Source organism: Phacochoerus africanus, chromosome X (assembly GCF_016906955.1).
Source record: "Phacochoerus africanus isolate WHEZ1 chromosome X, ROS_Pafr_v1, whole genome shotgun sequence".
Taxonomy (NCBI): Eukaryota; Metazoa; Chordata; class Mammalia; order Artiodactyla; family Suidae; genus Phacochoerus; species Phacochoerus africanus.
In genome coordinates this window covers 78,427,228-78,440,336 of record NC_062560.1, presented here as the reverse complement: position 1 = coordinate 78,440,336, position 13,109 = coordinate 78,427,228, and positions in this window count along the sequence as shown.

The window sequence follows — 13,109 nt, the reverse complement described above, 5'->3', positions numbered from 1 at the left end:
TCTATGCACTCAGCTCTAATGTCTTTGCATCTGAATTAATTAAACAATACTTTCAAAATTTTTTTGTAGGGAAGTCATGGAATCTTATTGCTTGAAACCATGTCACTGAATTCTTGTTTTGAACACAGAGCATAAAAGAAAGAATGCTACTAAGTGTTAAATACCTACTTGCTCTCACATCTACTGCCAGCACTTCTGAGTGTTCTTTAAGCTTTCAAACACATGGTCCTTAATTGGCATCTTAGTTGGTAGTTAATAAAGTTTTCCTTATATCTTAATTGTGGAAAAAGCTCCTAATTTAGCTTGTGATATCAAGAACTTATTGGGAAGCAGAGGTGAGCTATATTTGGCTCAGCTCAATCTGCTTGAATTTCAAGCTCAGCAAGAACAATGAGAGGTTGAAAAGAAAAGTTGTTATACATTCACAGTAGAGGGTAATGGTTAAAGAGCAAAAACTCTGGAGTCACATTGCTGTGGTTCAAATTTCAGTTCCCCCACTTAATAGCTGCATGATCTTGGGCATGTAAGTGATATTCGGTGTGTCTTTTTTTCATCATCTATAAAATGAGGTCAATCACAATGTCCTACTTATAAAATTAATATGAGAGTTAGTGAAAATGATTTATGTCAAAAGCTTGTTACAGTATCTGATATAAAATAAGCTTTTAATATTTGAACTTTTGGGTGTTCATTATTATAGTATTCATTAGAGCACTGAATAAATTCAAATTGTGTAATCATATTGATTATGTCACTTTGTTCTTGCTGTTTTTGTCATTTCTGCTAGGAACTGATTTTAAGATCTTTTTTTTTTTTTAAAGTGGCTTCTCAAGTGAAATAGAGGCATGTATGTAGAGCAATTAATTTTATGAAGGGATTACTCTCAATAAAGATTTTGACTCTGCACGCTGGAACCATGGGAGGGTGTTTCATTGTTCATTGGGTGGTCAGGCAGCACCACAAGATAGAATAAAACATGAGTGCAGCCAAGGTTAAAAGGTTATATAGACTATAACAAAAGTGCCACCCAAGGAAGAGACCAGTGCATGAATTGAGGTCACTGAGAACAGACAACATGCACACCAGTCACAAGTGGTAGTGTTTATCTAGAGAGAGTGCACAAGATCCATCCCCTTGCAATGCATTTGTCCTTCACGGCCAGCAGAACCACTCAAAAGCCAACATGGTGGTGTACCTATATACACCCTAAATTGTGCTGCAATGCAAAGACCTGGTTTCTCCCCACTGGCAACAAATATAGCAGAGGGGTTGGCCAAGTGCCATGTGCTTCATACCTAAGTAAAGCAAAGCATACATCAATGCCTGAACAGGGAAAGAAATTCCCAAACAATGATGTATGCCCAGTACAGGCTGTGAGGGTTCTTTATGTCTTTGCAAGGAAATGTTCCAGGCCCAAGGCTGCTCTTATATGACCATGCAAAAGTTGACAAGCTGAAATGACTATCTTTCCTAACAGAGAGCTTTTAGAAAAATGAGAAATATTAAACTATGTTTGTTTGTTGATTTAGATGAGAAAGCAATACTTGCAGGATGATTGTAGTCATGAAATTTTGGGTCAGGAGTGGCTAAGATTCAGTGAGCAGGTGGAGTCATTCACTTATGATAAGGACAAGGCAGAATATATGGGTCTGCAGGACAATAGTATGGTCAATACAATAGGGGAAATTGAAGACAATTTTTTTCTGTTTGTACTATGTAGTGAACAATAAGCAAGGATTTTAGGCAAGAAAAAGAAGAGGGAAGATGTGCTAGGTGTTTGAGAAGAACTAAGAAGGTGATATATAGTCGCCTTAGAGAGTTGAGAAAGTTTACTGACAATGGAATTGAATATGACTGCCAGGCTGCACTAAGGAATTGCTTAAGGTTTGTGTTCATAAATTTAAAGTAAAAGCAATCAGCATGATTGAATATTTTCCTATTTTTTTGTATTCAGCTCCTTAAGTTTGGTACAGGGAAGAAAGACAAATTTAGTGATATGAGTATGTTGGAGGCATAGAAGGTCAAGGTAGTTCAGGATATAGGTAAGAGAGTAATTACAATAATGGTCCATGGAATCTAAGATGGAAGGTAAATTACTGTTCTAATTTGGATTTTAGGAACAAGCCTTTTATTTTCTCGCTCTCTTTTTTTTATTATACTTGATTTACAATGTTTCTTTGATTTCTGTTGTACAACAAAGTGACACAATCATACACAGCTCCCTGTGCTGTACAGTAGAACCCCCTTGCCCATCATTCCAGATGTTACAGTTTGCATCCACCATCCCCAAACTCCCCATTCATCCCACTCCCTTCCTCCTCCCCACTAGGAACCATAAGTCTTCTCTCCATGCCCATGGCCTATTTCCATTTTGTAGATAGGATCATCTGTGATATATTTTAGATTCCACATATAAGTGCTACCATAGGGTTATCTGTCTGATTTACTTCACTTAGTATGAGAATCTCCAGTTCCATCCATGTTGCCCAAAATGGCATTATTTTGTCTGTTTTATGGCTGAATAGTATTCCATTATATATACATACCACATCTTCTTAATCCATTCATCTGTTGACGGACATTTAGGTTGCTTCCATGTCTTGGCTATTGTGAAAAGTGCTGTGATGAACATAGGGGTGCATTATCTTTTTGAATGAATGTTTTGTCTGGATATATGCCCAGGATATTGGCATATATCCTGAGATTGTTGGATCATATGGTAGTCCTATATTTAGTTTTCTGAGATACTTCCATACTGTTTTCCATAGTAGTTGTATCAATTTATATTTCCAGGAACAATGTAGGAGGGTGTGCTTTTCTCCACAGCCTCTCCAGCACTTGCTATTTGTTGACTTGTTAAAGATGGCCATTCTGACCAGTGTGAGGTGGTACTGCATTGTAGTTTTGATTTCCATTTCTCTAACAATTAGAGATGAGTTTTAAAATTTAAGTTAAAATGATTGTTACTGTAGCTATTATTATGTCCATATAATTTTGGACAGGTTAATTAAATTCTCTGAGCCTCAGTTTCTTCATCCAAAAAATGTGGTTCTATCAATCAAGGTAGAAAAAGAAAAGAAATTATTCTAGGTATTTTAAGCATAAAGGGATTTACACAGGGAACTAGATCCTTAAAAACTGGAGGATAGTCTAAAACAGCAAATGTCAGGGAGTTTCTACTTGCTTTCATATGTCATTGAGAAACATTGGGCCAGAAATGTGTTCAGCATTTCAGAAGAGATCAGGAAACTAGTAAATCATGACTGATGGAGCTTGCCCATAACTATGGGACAACTGAAAGGAAAAGTCTCATGTTAATTTTCTTACAAGGTGGGCAAATATACAGGGAAAATTGGAAGAAAATGTATGGGAGACAAAAGATTAAAGGGAGAATAGGGCGGTAACGGTGATGAGCTGTAGCAGATACTTAGGGAGCAGGATACCAAGATGCAGTGAATCATAATGATAAATGGACTACCTTCTTCTCACACTTCAAATTCTGGGAATTGGTCTCCTTCTTGTTATTGACTTCTCTCTCCCTCTCACCCTTTATATCAGTTTCTTAAGCTGACTTCTCATTTTCAAAATTAAGTTCAAAAAATATTTATGGAATATCTACTGATCATTCAGCTAGTCAATTATTCACTCATTTGCATAACAGATATTTATTGAGCACCTAATATATGCCAGACACTGAGAACACAATGCTGATCTTTACCATCATATGCAACTGAGGGTTCTAGTGCTGTGTTTGGGAACACCATTTGAGTATTAGAATATTTCCCTTGGCAATTGACAATACATGTAGGCATATTCAAGGCTCTGGGAAATGCTGCAGTATTTAATCTAGCATTTTCCAAACATAGTGAACAACAGAATCCTCTTTCTTTCATTGAAACACCTATTAACATCCCATAGAATATCACAACCCTCTCTTTAGAATAAAACCTAATTAATTAGTTTAGCATACTAAGCCTATCTGTCTAATCCAAGTGCTCTCTCTCTCTCTCTCTCTCTATATATATATATATATATTTTTTCTATTTTGGCTGCATTGTGGCATACAGAATTTCCCAGGCCAGGGATTGAACCTGCAGCATAGCAGCTGCGCAAGCCTCTGCAGTGAAAATACCAGACCTTTAACCCACTGAGCCACAGGAGGATTCCTGGTCCAAGTTGTATTACTGATTTCTTTCCCACTCCCCTCCACAAACCATATACTTCATTAAAAATTCTGAACTACTCGAAACCCAACCCCACCTTCCAGAACACAATATTCTTGTTGCTTTGCCATAGTGATTCCCACAAGGATTTGGGCTGGAATCTAATGAGATGAATCTCTGGGTAGTAGTGAAACTACTGCCTCTATCCATCATTAAAATTGATACACTCCTTATCTGTGATTTTCAGAAATGCTGTGTGTAAAGAAAAATATCAGAGATGAGAGTGTATTTTACCTCTGAATGTTCTATAGGCTCTGTTTAACACCAGATTAGAATGCCATTACCATTCTTATATTCATATCAGGATCATGCCCTTTTTTCAATGTTTGATGTTCTTTGTCTTTTCCTTTTAAGATGTCAAGGATTCAGTTCATGTTGCTTTCAGTTAACTACACCTTTCAGCAAGAAAATTCCAAAAAAGAGAGAACTTTCATATCCAATTCACTCTGAGCATCCATATTTAAGTCATCTGGTTTTTTATATCTCAATCTTTCCACCTGTGAAAAGAAGGGAAATGTACTGACTATGTATCATTAGCTATTTGTAACAAAAATAATGTACTTGAATATAGAATGTATTAAATTAATACAGCATTATTCACCATTCTCATGAGAATTTTGTACTACTAAGTAAGGTCATATATATGAAATCTCTTTATACATGTAGGTGTAACTGGGTGACCATGTTCTACAGTAGAAAAAAAATGTATTGAGGAAATAACAATTGATTACAGTTTTAAAAATAACTATATAAAAAAATAAAACTGTAAAGCATTAAACAAAGTATCATTATAGAAGAACAATATGGTATTTACATCTTTGCTAAGTACTTTATGAACATTATTTCATTTAAAGTTCTTAGCAAAGTTGTATACAGTAAATGCATGTTAACTTCACTCAGTAAATCTAATTTAATAAAATCTAATTCTAATAATAATTTAACAATAATTTAATAATTCTAACAATAATTTCTGCATATAATTAGTATTATTATATATTAAATATGCTTAGTTTCAAGTAGGTGTTCTAGAAATAATATAATTTTTCAAGTGGTTAGGGAAACCTAGAAAATAGGTAGACCATTTTTTGAACTATCTTGTCCTAAGAATAAATGGCCATATAATTTTAATATGTTATCATATAAATGCTAAGATAGTATTGACTTAAAAAATATGCACAACCTAAAATTTGAGAGTTAAGTTTTATTTGAGGCAAAATGAGGTCTTAAGGCTGGGAGGCAAAATCTCAAGTAAGCCTGAGAAACTGCTAGAGGAGATGGGGGGAGCTAGGATATACAGGAGTTTTGCAACAAAGGCCAGGTAGTGGGAACTTCAAAAGATTACTGTTAATAAAAGAAAACTAGATATCTCAAGTTAAGGAATTTTTTCTGTGTAGGGGAAGATGCAAAGGTCTGGGCTTACTGAAATCATTCCTTTGATATGCATATCAGCTATCTGGGGCCAGTATACTGTGTTCTCACATCCTGAGTTCCCTAAGGGCTCAGTGGTTCACCATTGGAGGTGGCTGCAATCCCTGATGACTCTGACATCTTTTGTTTACTAATATGGCAGGCAATATTTAATTTCTCAGTAGTAACATTCTTAAAAATGTAATGACTAGAAAAATAAAACTACTCCCCATTTAAATGGTTAGATGGTTTGTCTCTGACTATGCTTAAATGTAGACAACTAAAAAGATACTTACTAGTTCTTATTTCAGTAAATTAAGGGTAAATCAGTGTAGCCCATTGTGGACTACATCTTTATTGACATCCAAAGAAGTCCCATGATCTGCGTACATGGACAGTTTATATTTTAAGGAGGTGTGGCCTTTTGAGATATGAATAGTGTCATTGGAAGATGTCCCACAGCAATGATAGCCAGTATATTGAAAAAATATAACTACTCAGTATTAGATACAAACCATCATTTATATATTATTTTACACATGTATGTTAGTATGTTAGTAATGTGCATGTGTATACATATACCTGCATTTTTTATTGATTTTCAGTAGCATATATGTACATATGTAGCATAAAGAGAAAGAATACAGGGCAGGAAGATGAGGACATTTCATTAGTCAATTAAAGGAGTGGAAGACTTCTGAGCCCCTTTCTAGTCCTGGATTTGAAAATGATGGTAATAATGACAATGATTATAGTAATAGCTCCACTTATTTAGTATTTAATGCATCTCAAGATTTTCACATTTTATCACTTCACAATAAATTTGCATATTTGATATCATTTGTCCCCTTTATGCAGATGACAAAAATTGAAACTCAGAGAGGCTTGGTAATTTGCCTAAATCCACACAACTGGTAAATAGGGGAACCAAATGAGCTTTATTTTGTATATTGTGCTTTCAAATGACATAATATTTATATATTGAGATATAATTTACAGATTGTAAAATTCACCCTTTTAAAGTTCACAATTTATAGTTTTTTAGCATATTCACAAAGTTGTGCATTCATCACCACTACCTAGTCCTAAACATTTTCATAAGAATCATTTTCCATTCCCTCCTCCCCTCAGACCCTGGCAACCACAAATGTACTCTCTTTCTCTATAGTTTGCCTATTCTAGACTTTTCATATAAATAACATCAAACAATATGAGATCTTTTGGTACCTGGATTCGCTCACTTAGTATAATGTTTGCAAGGTTCATTAATATTATAGCATATACCAGTAGTTCATTACTTTTTTTTATGGCCACACGCACAACATATGGAAGCTCCTGAACAAGGGCTAGAACCCTCACCTCTGTAGATACCCAAGCCACTGCGGTCAGATTCTTAACCCACAGTCCCACAGGGAGAACTCCAGTAGTTCATTACTTTTTAACATCAAGGGATATTCCATTGCATAGATATTCCATATTTTATTTATCCATTCATAAGTTGATGGACATTCATTTTTATCCATTTTTTATTATTATGAATAATGCTGCTATGAATATTCATGTTCAAGTTTTGATGTCAACTTATGTCTTCAGTTCTCTTGGACATATACCTAGGAGTCAAATCCATGGTTATTTTGTAACTATATTTTTATTTTTATTATTGACATATAGTTGATTTACAATGTTGTGTTAATTGCTGTTGCACAGCAAAGTAATGTCATATTGTAATTCTATGCTTAAGTTTTTGAAGAACTGACAAGGTGTTTGTGAAAGACCAACTGACTTTTTAAAACAATTTTTTACTTAAGAAATAGCATTTATAAAATAACCTCCAAATTCATAGCAACAAGATGAAAAAACCACTGTGCAGTTCTCCCTTTTTATAAGTAAAAATGCCCCAGGGTAGCTCAATGAACTAAATGATAAATGGTTATTCTAACCACTAGTATAAATATTGACCAAATAGCTCTGGGGTTTTGAGGATTCAAAGTGGTACAAAAAAAGATAAACCTCTCTAGTGAAGATCTGCTCATTTTCCTAATTACACTGTCTCATTTTTTTGTTTTGTTTTGCACTTTTAATGTCAATGTGCACACTATCTTAAATTATTATACAGATAGCATTAAAATCTACATTAATTCATTTACTGATTACTCTCTATATTTAAAGCCATGTGTTTGAAAAGCCAGCATTATTTTGCAACATTCATGAATGGGAAATTTATATTCTCTTTATTACTTGTACAAAATCAGAGGAAGAAAAGTCATTGTAAGAAGAATTTATAACTGATCATTCTGTGGAAATTAGTACTCTTTTGTATTTTTGTGAAGATGCAGTTTATTGTTTTGGAATGACTATATATCACATATCTTCTCTAAGAGTCATTTTGTTTAATTTGACTTCTCTTAAAATTTGCCACTTGCAACCATTAATTTCTACAGTGATCTCTATTTCTTCTCTTTGTACTTTTATTCAGTGGATCCATGGTGTTAAAGAACTGGTAGTTAAGTGTTTAACCCAAGATCCCAAAGCTAGTAAGTTGGATGAGGTACTTGAACTTATTTCTCTATATAGATATGTGGACCTTATGCTTTAAAAAAATTTATTTTGAAAGTTTTTAGGAGGGTGGTAATTGGGAGCAGTAACCAGAAGAAAAGTAAAATCTGTCATGCTTTCAATACTGAAATGTTGAAGACCAAAAAATAGGTTTTATGATGTCCGAAATAATTCTCTGGGAAATGAAAATAAGCTTGGGGCTAAAGTTCCTCCTTTGGAAGATGTAGAGAATGTGAGCTTTGAATGGATTGGGGAATTTTTTTTCTCTTTCCTTTCTAGTTGTTTTAAACCAAATTGAAAGCATTAATTTGCTATGCACTGTCATCAGTATGGTTTACTCATGTATGATTGAACTGAGAAATGTATGTGCAAGAAAAAGAAAGTGGATGAATTAATAGTAAGATAAAGAGAAGCATGTCAAAATACACAATTGGATGAGATACTGAAGAAAGGGAAACCAATTTATCCCAACATGCAAAACACTTCAGATCTGATAATCTACCACTCAAGGGTTAATGAGAACAATTCAAACTAAGCGTGAATAGCAAATAGAGCTCCATGCATTATTTATAAGTACATAGGGTGATCTCAAATACTGATTGTCCTTTATCAGAGCTCAGTCTATAAAAAGGGGACTTTTACAGTGATACTGTCTTGTTAGATACTTCATTGCATGGCATAAGCAAGCTACTCTCAAGTGTCTTTTACTGCAATGCTACAATAAGGTGTTCCTTAATGTGGAAAAATAAAACTATTTCTTAGGTTTCTCTGTAAAAGAGGCTAAAGGTATGAGCTTGATTGAATTTTAGTGAAACCGTTTCCTTGTTATATTTTCTCATTACTAGTTAGGAACCATGTGAATAGATTGTAACCTCCACTGAGGGCAAGTGTTTTGTTGTATTATCTTTTGCTGACCACTAGATCCCAAGCACCTATAATAGTCTCTGACACATGGTAGGTACTTAATGAATATATTTTGAAAAATTAATTTTATGGCTAATGAATCAAAAATTATTAAGAATGATTTTAACTCTGAAGTAGTTATACTCAATAGAAAATCGAGATTCCTGGCAGGATGAAAATGCTGTGCATTTTTCTAAAATGTGAAAAAGGTAAAATTAGCTAGAATTATGTCAAAGATATTTACTTTTATAAATGAATGATCAAGACGACATCTAAATACAAAAACACATTTCTACTCCAGTATGCAAAAATCACACAAGTTCTCAAGAGGGATTAGTGAGAATAATAAGCACAGTTTTTATCAAGGCCAATACTCTTTACAGGATTTTATTTTTTGCATTCATGGTAAAAACTCCTTAGTTTTTTTACTTGTTTTTGGACTGAGTCTCTGAGAACAAATATCTATGATCTGTGTGGGCTTCTTGCAGTTTGAGTTTCCTTGGTACATTTGGCTATTCCTCCCTTTTCCCAACATGAATAGGTTACATTATCTTCAAATAGCTTTGATTTTTCCATAGAATGTCAAATTAATACATTATTAGGAATTTTCTTCTCACAGAGGGGTTCCTATTGTTTGGGGCAATGGGTTTTTTGTTTATAAGAGTGATTGTTTTGTTATAAGGCTGTTTTAGGCTGTTTGAGCTGCTGTAACAAAATAACACAGACTGGGTCTTTTATAAACAACAGAAATACATATCTCACAGTTCTAGAGGCTGGAAAGTCCAGGATCAAGGCACTAGCATGGTAAGGTTCTCTTCCTGGTCCATAGCTTATGTCTTCTGACTTTGTCTTCACATGGTTGAAGAGGCTAGGGAACTTTGAGAGATCTCTCTTATAAGAGAATTAGTCCCATTCCTGAAGGCTCCACCCTCATGTCCCAATAACCTCCCCAAATACCCACTTACTAATATCATCACTTTTGAGGGTTGGGGTTTCAATATAGAATTTGGAAGGCATACAAATATTCAGTTCATATACAACTTTTTTTTTAAGAGTAGTTTTAGGTTCACCACAAAATTTAGAGGAAAGCACAGAGATTTCCCATATAGTCCCGCTCCAGCACATGAATAGCTTTCCCCGTTATTAACGTCCCTCATTAGAGGCATATGTTTGTTACAGTTGATGAACCCACTCACATTGATACAACATAGCCACCAAAATTCCATAGTTAATCTTAGGGTTCACTCTTGGTATCATATATCCTAAACATTTGGATTAAAATATAATGACATATATCCATCATTATAGTATCTTATAGAATAGCTTAGTGGTCCTAAAATCCTTCATGCTCTGCCTATTCATCCATCTCCCTATACCATCCCTGGTAAACACTTATCTTTTTACTATTTCCATAGTTTTGCCTTTTCCAAAATGTTATATAGTAGGAATTATATGCTATGTAGCATTTTCATATTGGCTTCTTTCACTTAGTAATAGACATTTAAGGTTTTTCAATGTTTTTTTCATGGTTAATAGATGATTTCTTTTTAGTGCTGAGTAATATTATGTTGTCTGGATGTACTACAGTTTATTTTTCCATTCACCTACTGAAGGACATCTTGATTATTTGTAACTCTGGCAAATATGAATAAGGCTGCAATAAACATCCATGTGCGAGATTTTGTGTGGACATAAGTTTTCAAATCCTTTGAGTAAAAACCAGAGGGCATAATTGCTAGATCATATGGTAATATTATGCTTAGTTTTTTGAAAGAAGACTACCAAATTTTCTACCAAAGTGAGTGTAGGTAACATTTTACATTCCCCCAGCAATAAATAAGTGTTCCTGTTGCTACACATCCTTACCAGCATTTGGTATTATCAGTGCTCCAGATTTTGGCCATTTTAAGAAGTGTGTATCTCATTTTAATTTGCATTTTCCTGATGACATGTGATGTGGAACATCTTTTTGTATGCTTATTTGCCACCTTTATATCTTCTTTGGTGAGGTATCTGTTAAATTCTATAAATTGTTTTTGAGTTGATTATTTTATCTTTTTTGATTTTTGAAAAATTTTTTATGATTTTATTTTTTCCATTATATCTGGTTTACAGTGTTCTGTCAATTTTCTACTGTACATCAAGGTGACACAGTCACACACATACACACACACACACACATATATATACACATTTTTTTCTCACATTATCATGCTTCATCATAAGTGACCAGCTATAGTTCCCAGTGTTATACAGCAGGATCTCATTGATTATCCATTCCAAAGGCAAGAGTTTGCATCTATTAACCCCAAATTCCCAGTACATCCCACTCCCTTCCCCTCACCCTTGGCAACCACAAATCTGTTCTCCAAGTTCATGATTTTCTTTTCTGTGGAAAGGTTCATTTCTGCTGAATATTAGATTCCAGATATAAGTGATATATGGTATTTGTCTTTCTCTTTCTGACTTACTTCACTCAGTATGAGTCTCTAGTTCCATCCATGTTGCTGCAAATGGCATTATATTGTTCTTTTTTATGGCTGAGTAGTATTCCATTGTGTATATATACCACTTCTTCTGAATCCAGTCATCTTTTGATGGACATTTAGATTGTTTCCATGTCTTGGCTATTGTGAATAGTGCTGCAATGAACATTTGGGTGTGTGTGTCTTTTTTAAGGATAGTTTTGTTCAGATATATGCCCAAGAGTGGGATTGCTCGGTCATATGGTAGTTCTATGTATAGTTTTCTAAGGTACTTCCATAGTGTTTTCCATAGTGGTTGCACCAATTTACATTCTTCACACTTCCTCCAGAGTTTGTGATTTGTAGACTTATTAATGATGGCAATTCTGACTGGTGTGAGGTGGTACCTCAAAGTAGTTTTGATTTGCTTTTCTCTAATAATCAGGGATGTTGAGCATTTTTTCATTTACTTTTTGGCCATCTGTATATCTTCTTTGGAGAAATGTCTATTCAGATCTTTTTCCCATTTTTAAATTGAGTTGGTGTTTTTGCTGTTGAGTTGTGTAAGTCGTTTGTATATTTTAGAGATTAAAACTTTGTCAGTTGCATCATTTGAAACTATTTTCTCCCATTCTTTAAGTTGTCTTTTTTTTTATGGTTTCCTTTGCTGTGCAAAAGCCTTTCAGTTTGATTAGGTCCCATTGGTTTATGGTTGCTTTTATTTCTGTTGCCTTGGGAGACTGACCTGATGTCACAGAATGTTTTACCTATGTTCTCTTCTAGGAGTTTGAGGGTGTCTTGTTTTATATTTAAGTCTTTCAGCCATTTTGAGTTTATTTTTGTGCATGGTGTGAATATGTGTTCCAGTTTCATTGATTTACATGTGGCTGTCCCCAGTTTTCACAGCATCATTTGCTGAAAAGACAGACTTTTCCCCATTTTATATTCCTTCTTCCTTTGTCAAAGATTATTCAATCAAATGCAAAAACACAGAAGCAATATAAGAGATCTATGGGATAATATAAAGTGGGCCAATCTATGCATAATAGGAATTCTAGAAGGAGAAGAAAAAGGGCATTGAAAATACATTGAAGTAATTATGTCTGAAAACTTTCTAAATCTAAAGGAAACTGATATCAAGATACAGGAAGTACAGAGGGCCCCAAACAAGTTGATCCCAAATAGGCCCACACCAAGACATATTGTAATAAAAATGGCAAAAGATAAAGATAAGGATAGGATTCTAAAGGCAGCAAGAGAAAAACAAATCATTAATTATAAGGGAACCCCCATAAAGCTATCAGCTGATTTCTCTACAGAAACCCTACAGGTCAGAAGAGAGTGGCAGGATATATTCGAAATTCTGAAAGGAAAAAATTTGCATCCTAGAATACTCTATCCAGCAAGAATATCATTTAAAATAGAGAAATAAAGAATTTCTCCCACAAAGAAAAGCTAAAAGAGTACAGCTATACTAAACCCATTCTAAAAGAAATACTGAAAGGACTTCTCTAAATAAAAAAAGAAGTAAGAAGAAATAGGATGGAGGATACCA